The sequence below is a fragment of the Ptychodera flava genome, unplaced genomic scaffold (genome assembly GCF_041260155.1).
Source record: "Ptychodera flava strain L36383 unplaced genomic scaffold, AS_Pfla_20210202 Scaffold_111__1_contigs__length_238570_pilon, whole genome shotgun sequence".
Classification (NCBI taxonomy): domain Eukaryota; kingdom Metazoa; phylum Hemichordata; class Enteropneusta; family Ptychoderidae; genus Ptychodera; species Ptychodera flava.
Window position 1 is genome coordinate 61,709 of NW_027248293.1, and position 8,292 is coordinate 70,000.

General features: G+C 38.6%; 1 long non-coding RNA gene across 1 annotated transcript in view; it reads left to right on the top strand.

Annotated features, from left to right (window-relative positions):
* The first annotated feature begins 1,663 nt into the window (after window positions 1-1,663).
* The window catches only part of LOC139126635 (uncharacterized), a 24,679-nt gene continuing 18,050 nt past the window's right edge, over window positions 1,664-8,292 (top strand). The window contains exon 1 of the long non-coding RNA XR_011550664.1: window positions 1,664-1,782. This is a non-coding gene — a long non-coding RNA (uncharacterized lncRNA). The remainder of the gene's footprint in view (window positions 1,783-8,292) is intronic.

Below are 8,292 nucleotides of genomic sequence, written 5' to 3' on the forward strand. Positions count from 1 at the left end.
TTGCATAATAAAGCCAAATACCCTGGCTTTATAATGTTGCCTTCCAATGGCCTAAGAACTGCCTAAATAGTGCTGACTAACGTTTTTATCGACTGGCCTCATTTTTCTACGCACCGGGAAAATGAGTGTGAAATTTGGAGTGTGAGGTGCGTGCCTCGCCAGGATCTACGCACCCGTAGTTTGCCTGAAACGAGCGCCACCATTCGACAAGGGTGATGTCAACACGTCCGCCATATTGCTATACTGCTTGCAAGCGTACAGTTCGACACGTCTGGGATCTGCCTCTCTTGCGCTGTGTGGTGTGCTTGTGGGACACGTCGTACGTCCAAAGAGCTTCTTTCATTACAGGATAGTACAACCATCATATTTAAAGCCCCCACTCAATTATCAGATTTATCTAATATAAATATTATTTCCTTGATAAAATATTCAATGGAAAACAAAGAATGACAAACTGTTAATGGGCTGTTGACACATTTGCTAATGCGAGAACCTGGGATTGAGAAGGGCGCCTTTAACTTGAACTAATGTTGAAAATTTCGCCGATTTTGCTTTTTTAATTAAATATGTGCCACCAGCTCTCAACCAGCGATCGATGACTCCTGACCAGCGCGATCAAGTTTAGTAGGGGTACAATTCGGTGAACAATTTTGTCAGAAAAATAACTGAGTTTATCTCATTTTTGTCCGTTATAGCAAAGTTTGATACCCGATGTGTATGTCTATATACGAGGAACTGCTCGATGTTGCATGGTCATCATTTGAGCACAGTTCTGTGACAGAACTAGCTTCTAAATATAGGACAATGCGCGCGACATTGGCACTTTGCATCAAAATGCAGACAACTTTGCTTCGGTTCATTCTGCGGCTATGTCTCAACTTGATGCAGGAGTTGCAAGCATTTTATATGCTTGCTTGCAGTGTTAATGTCGTCGGTTTCGATAGACACCAAGCCCAGTTTTTCAACATTGTCATATTGCCAGTACAGTCTGAGTGTTTTGTCTAAATTTGCAGACAAATGCCGATTTGTATGTGGTCGATGTATACTCTGACTTAAGCAATTACCATGTTGGACTAAATCACATTTATTTCTATGCAATACACTGTACAACTCAACAGATTTTGAAACTAAAGTTGAACAGTATTTACAGGGGTTTCGTTAAAAGCCGGCCACCGGTCATACGGCCGCCTGTTATTACCTGAAAATCGTGTAATTGTTGTGCTTCCTACAGAAATGAATAGCTAGTAACAAACAGCATGTCGCCAAAAGTTTACAATGATCTGTATCCTTAATGCTGAATTACTTGTTTTTCAACACTTTTGCGGTGTTTTCAGTGAAAATTTTGTGTTCATTTCGTTCGCATTTGTCGATCACGCAATGCCTCGCTAAGCTTACAGCACTAGGTACCACCAGTACCGCGGGGAATCACAGGCGCTCCTTAGGTGGGTCGTCTGCTAAGTAGATCGTTTTTCGGATCGATCTATTGATCCCGTAGTCGATATGCCCGCCACTGCAACCTAAATAGGTTAACCTAATTAGGTTGCAGTGGCGGGCATATCGACTACGGGATCAATAGATCGATCCGAAAATCGATCTACTTAGCAGACGACCCAGCTAAGGAGCGCCTGTGCACGGAATACGTCGATACAACGTACACAGCTGGTTGGAGGTTAGAGGTCATTGAGCTTGTGCCATAACGCAACATTGCATCGGCCATGAGATGTGAGTGAAGTGATTCAGTTGGGTCGAAATGGAGAAATACAGACGGGTTGATGACGAAAGGTACAGTTTATGGCAATTTCTCAGATCATATTGATACTTATGCGGCGTTTTATGAATATTTATCAGGAAATGTTTCTTCTGAATGCATCAGCATTCGCCCCTACAGTAGCAATGCCAACCAATTATTATGCTAATGAGATACCTGAAAAAAGTCAGTTAAATTTGGGTCACTTACACCTGAAAAGTGAAAATATGACAGCTATCAAACATTGATTATGCACGACTTTATTTTTTCACTGTATTTTGGGTCCACATGCAATGTTTACAAATTGCACCATTACACCCAAAAATGACATATTTGTTTTTCATGTGTAAAAGAAGCTATTTCATTGCATTTGTAGCATTTCTATGTCTAATCCCATTTTGAGTATGAATCCACTTGGATTATACGCAAAATTACGCTATAAAAATATGATAAAGGTCAAAGGTCAAAATTAGCCAATCACATCCTGTTTTTAAAAAGTCCTTTCATTGAATTTCACAATTAATTATGCATGCCGCTGTGCATAACTTTCACAACTAATTATAATTTGTTAGTACAACAGACGTAACCATAGAGGATGTATGTCGCAATGGCACCACTATGACAGGTTTGCACCCACATGACATGCTCCGTGTGCGCGCGTACTTGCAATGTTATTTTCCAGGCTATGTATATGTTGTACACGGTACTTTCTACGCGGCAACTATAAGTTATTCAATAATTCATACAAATTTATCACTTATTGAATGTTTCACTGCAACTTTGGCAGGTAGCCTTTTTTCATGAATTTTACGGAATGACACGGTGGAATTTGGGATCGGAAATTAGGTTCAGCCTGTTCGAGTAATGGTGATGCCACGTGTAATTTCAAAACACGCGTACTCATGGCGTGTGAACTATAATAACATTATGAACATTTCAACTGCTAATCTCATTGGAAGAACTTTCCTTACCTAGTCAATATACAATTGGTACATGAAATTGATAATCAAAGCTAGCACTTGAGTCGCCAACGATGGCAGTACACCTTCTCAGTTTCGCACTAACAGCCGTTCTGGTAATCTGATAAGAGAGGTCAGTTTTATGTCAGCTTTAATACCTCAACCCTGCAGCGCCCCCAACGTCAGTTAGCATTGCTACGTACAGCGATCCACTGGCCTAGGGTTGTAAAATGTAAACAACACCTTGGCATTGGTGGTCGACGTTCGCTCTCGGATTTAATGATTTTCTTTACGTTTGACTTGCCTTAACTCCGTGGGCATATAAATATCAAAACTGAATAAATGAAGGTGTAAACTTCAGCAGACTGTGACGTTTAGCGGTTGGCTGTAGCACAGTCGTCATACACGGCAATGCAGGAAGTCCGGAAATGGAATAAACCGGCCATGGCTGCTATAGCCTGCACCTATCGCTAAAGTTCGAAGACTGCTTTCCTGCATCAAAAGCCGCAATAATTCATTCAAAAAACCCCGCATCGATGGCTTCCAATACATCTCTGAATTCATATCTTGTATGCTTTTTGTGTTGAAGACGATGCATTTTTGAGTGTGGTTTCCAAAAAACGAACACTTTCATAAAACGAACACTTTTTTACAACAGCTGCCGTTGATGATTTTAAAGTAGATCCAGGCTGTCTAATGTTGGTCCCTGATCCTTTGAAAAATGTAAATAAAGTAGAAATGCGGAGCGACTGAGGGCTAGTGTACTAAGGTCAAAGTCAAACTTCATAGAAATTTTCATTCTGTTCTACCAACAATCACTTGAAATGACTATTTTCAGTGGTGAACCATAGAGGAAAACTGCATCCTAAATTGTACAAGTGAGATAACAATAGCTGCTAAAGTTCTTTGGCTGGATGCAGATTCCTTTGTACAGGGTTCAAAATACCCGTGGTCATGCGTCAAAAGACCACCAATTATCTCATTTGGACCACCAGATTCTGTTGTAGGTGGTCAATGTTGACCACCAAATTTTCGGAGGTCACACTAGTGCTGCAAAGCTGTAAGTCTTACATTTCTCTCACAGTTTATTGCTAGGAGTATCCAGAAACAATATATTATCCTCAGAGATAGATATAGCAGTTATCTAGTACACATCTTGTCTGTTCAATCACAGTCCCTCCACTTTGGTTTAACCCTTTCACCCCCAGTTCCCTGTATACAGGTCCAACTTTACCATAGAAAACAATGGATTTGGGAAAAACCATGGTGGTGAAAGGGTTAATGTCAGTCCTTCAACCCCTCTCCAATCTACCCAAGTGAGGCGTTCCTTTGGATAGACAATGTCTCTCTTTGTTTTACTGTTTACTGCTATGATTATTGTGATTAAGTCTGCAAATGTTGCATAACATCTCATTGTACAAAACTCTGACAAAACTTCATAAGTCCAAAAAATGCAATAATTGTCATGTTATCAGCAGTAATTGTCATTTCTTGATACTCAGTTTGTAATTCTGTCAAAACTTACAGTCAGTCAGTCACTCATGCACTCATTTCAAGTTGTGAAATACTGAAAATTTTCTAGTGGATTTTACTTGGCATGCAACATAGACCAACGTAACACGAGTAGCAGCATAGTGGAATGGTTCCAGAACAAGATGTCAGCCCACTATTCACCCCTATGGACCCTGACCTCCACAAGAATTACACTCTGACAATGACAATTATTTTTGACCACCAGAATTTTGCAATTGACCACCAAAATTTGAATCTGGTGGTCAAACTTGACCACCAAACAAAAAATAAATTTCGAACCCTGTTTGTAGATGATCATAATGACATATTTCTGTAAGCAATGCTTGAAATAAAACTTGTAACTTACCGTTTGTGGTTGATGAACTGTTTTGTCCAGTTTGTAAAAAGCTAATTTGGAACCGTGTATTGGTGGGTGAGGGGTGGGGGTACGTACCAAACATCCACATGTTTGGTGGTTGGTATGGCTTGGCCCCCTGTAATTTTCATATGGCCCCCTGTTTCAAAACTTAGTGAAACCCCTGCATTGTCTTTTGCAAAATCTTTTTTTAATATCACCATGATTGCTATAATACAAGAGGTCCAATTGATGGCTTTAAAATATTGGTTTCAAAAAAGTCTGTTCAGGGGTATTGACATTGAAATTGACAGTTTATAAAGCTCAGCTGATAGATAGCACACAGCCATCTGTGTTTATACAAGAGATGAAGTATAACGGTATGTTCACTGCGGCCCAGCAGCGCCCTGTTTTGTCCAATGCTTCGCAGAGCGCGTATACCTATATTGGGGTCATGACTGAGGTCATTTTCCGTAGTTACTGTAAATCAATATGGCGGCGCCCATGTTAGTCATCGCTACAGCTGTCAAGCGTAAGCTACGCAACGCAAAGTTTGAGCTTATGAGAAGCAAGGACGATTTCCATTGTGACCTACCGGTACATGGCCTTTTCGATGAACTACCGGTAGATGCCAATGTTGACCCTGCAATCAAGAAACATGATAAAATCACAGCTGACAAGGTAAAGCTCCGCCAGATAGAGGTGTACCCAATATTTGAGTGTGAAATGAGACATTGGCGATCAGCAGTGACCCAGAAATTGAAACCCTCTTGCTCAATGCGGAATCCATGGAAGGGAACCTTCAGCAGAAATATCCCAGCAGAAGTGTTTGAGCTCATTCGGCTGTATTCAACCCGCAATTCAATGCGCATTGAAGAGTCTGAAACACCGTGTACAGTAACTCTGAAATTTACCTGGTTGAACAAAGTCAACTATCCTTGGCCGTGGAGCCAGCTACGAAAATCAGCAGCTGTTACTGAGGTCAGTGAAGGCTCAGCGTATGGAAGTTATCTGTACCGATGACAAGCCCATGATCGTGCGGTATAGGAAGACATCAGAAACAGCGACGATCAACTTCCACTATGGCTGTTGGAACAAACATGGGGTTCCTCAACATGTTTGAATGGTGAATTGTCCTGGAGAAATTTTGAACTGCTGAGGTTTGACGTTCTTGTTCAAGTTTTGAAATCATTTCATAGCAGTGAAGAGTTCACATTTTTTGGCCTTTTTTCAAAGCATGAAATCAGCAGATGTTTCTGCACATGTTCAATCATACAGAAATAAAAAAAAATTGATATTTCATCAAAGTTTGTGATCTTTATTACTTTGCTTGAAAGTTAACTGTGGCATACAGTAAATTACAGTCCATATTCCTTACATACAATGGTGGTTTCAGAATAGAAAGGCATCCTAAATATTAACAAGATAACTTGTCAATAAAAAACACTACATGCATTTTATTTCTTAACCATTGGTCAAACATGTATGTTGTGGGTTCGAATCCGATTGGAAACTATCCGAATGTATTCAAGTATCACCTCTTTGAAAGCTCTGCTGCAATGTTCAACTCAGCAAATGAAGTGAACTTTTGCAGTCCCATGAAGAAATTTTTTTAAACTAAATTTTACAAATTCAGACTTTACAATTCCATTAAAATGCAGCCAAAATATTAAAATTACATTACTTCAAAAACCTTTGGATATAGGCTCAGCAGTGATTGTGAAACTAAATTATGATCTCACTTAATTCTAAAAAATTGAAATTCTTTGATATATTTATCAAAGCACAAAGATCATTCTCAGACAAAAACTGAATTCAATCTTACACTTAACTGTTTAAAAATTTCATTCTCAGCTGTTTATGATTTTCTAATAATCCTACAAAATGTTTAACAATTAGCTTCTAACTTATATAGGCAAAACTTATCAACATCTTTGTATACCTATTATATCCATTCAAATTTACACTGTGAAGGCATGCACAATTTTGCATCCAAAGCTCATCACTTCAATGCATTTTTCAGAATTTTACTTATTTTCCCACTCACTGCAGACCGTTTAATTTCCCCCATAATTTGCAGCTGCAAATTTCACAAGATTCAGAGGAACACTGCTTCTCATTGCCACAAAAACAGTAACTCGGGTCATCATAATATCTGTCTGGAATATATTTGGCATTCTCTATGGCTTTCAATCCCATATGACCCCCCTATAATTATCAGAACAGGGGTCTTGTGTGCGTAGCCAATACAGTAGTACGTATTCATGCCTGAATATGAGAGACCATCTGTTCTGGGGTGTTGAATTACAACTGTATTCAAGTAAGCGCAAATGCTTGGCTTCTCTTCCCTCCATTGTATTAAGACCCAACCCCATATTGAACTTCCTTTGTAACGTTCTGCTTTTTGCATGAAGCACTGTACTTTCCAACAACAGTGAGTGTCTAACTGTATCTCGAAGTCCTCAACATGTCCGCCGAACACAGACAATTCTTGCTGCTTCTGCTATCCATCAAGCATCAGCAGAGTCTAACTGTCAGCATAGCAATGTTAGTATCACAAACCCCCCACAGCCAGCACTTGATGGGCTGTGGGAAACTCTTATTAATTCCACCACGCCTAGTCAGATCGAAAAATACCTCTCCACTTCAGATAAATTTAAAGAAATAATTATGCAATCATTGCTACGTAATCTGTGTCGAAATTTGAAGAAAGCAATAATGCAAGTTCTAGTCTTCTCTGAATTATGTATTAAGATCTGTAAGATGTAAAGACAAAAGTCAAACGTCACACACAAAACACAATATCCATTATATATATATATATATATATATATATATATATAATATATATAATATATATATATATATATATATATATATATATATTTATATGTATACAGACGTCTTAATGGAAAGTGCAGTGCTTCAGTCCTCATTGGAAAGTACAGTGCTTCATGCAAAAAGCAGAACGTTACAAATAAAAATACAAATGAATTCAAGTGCAAAGTAATGATATCTGCATTAAACTTAAACAACAGATATTATTACTTTATACTTGAATTTATTTGTGATATATATATATATATATATATATATATATATATATATATATATATATATATATATATATATATATATATATATATACAGTGTGTGCATGAGAGAGAGAGAGAGAGAGAGAGAGAGAGAGAGAGAGAGAGAGAGAGAGAGAAAGAGAATTATCTTACCTCCTGCCTGAACCTGTCTGTTTTCTGACTAAGTAACACACAGCCCTGCCATGCACAGCTTACATACATACATACATACATACATACATACATACATACATACATACATACATACATACATACATACATGCATACATACATACATACATACATACATACATACATACATACATACATACATACCGGTACATACATACATACATACATGCATACATACATACATACATACATACATACATACATACATATTTACTAGCTCTGCATGGCAGGGCTGTGTGTTACCGGTGTTATGTGGCCTGTCAGCCTGTGATGGGAGGCCATGCAATGCCGGTAACACACAGCCCTGCCATGCACAGCAAACATACATACATACATACATACATACATACATACATACATACATACATACATACATACATACATACATACATACATACATACTAGCTCTGCATGGCAGGGCTGTGTGTTACCGGCGTTATGTGGCCTCCCACC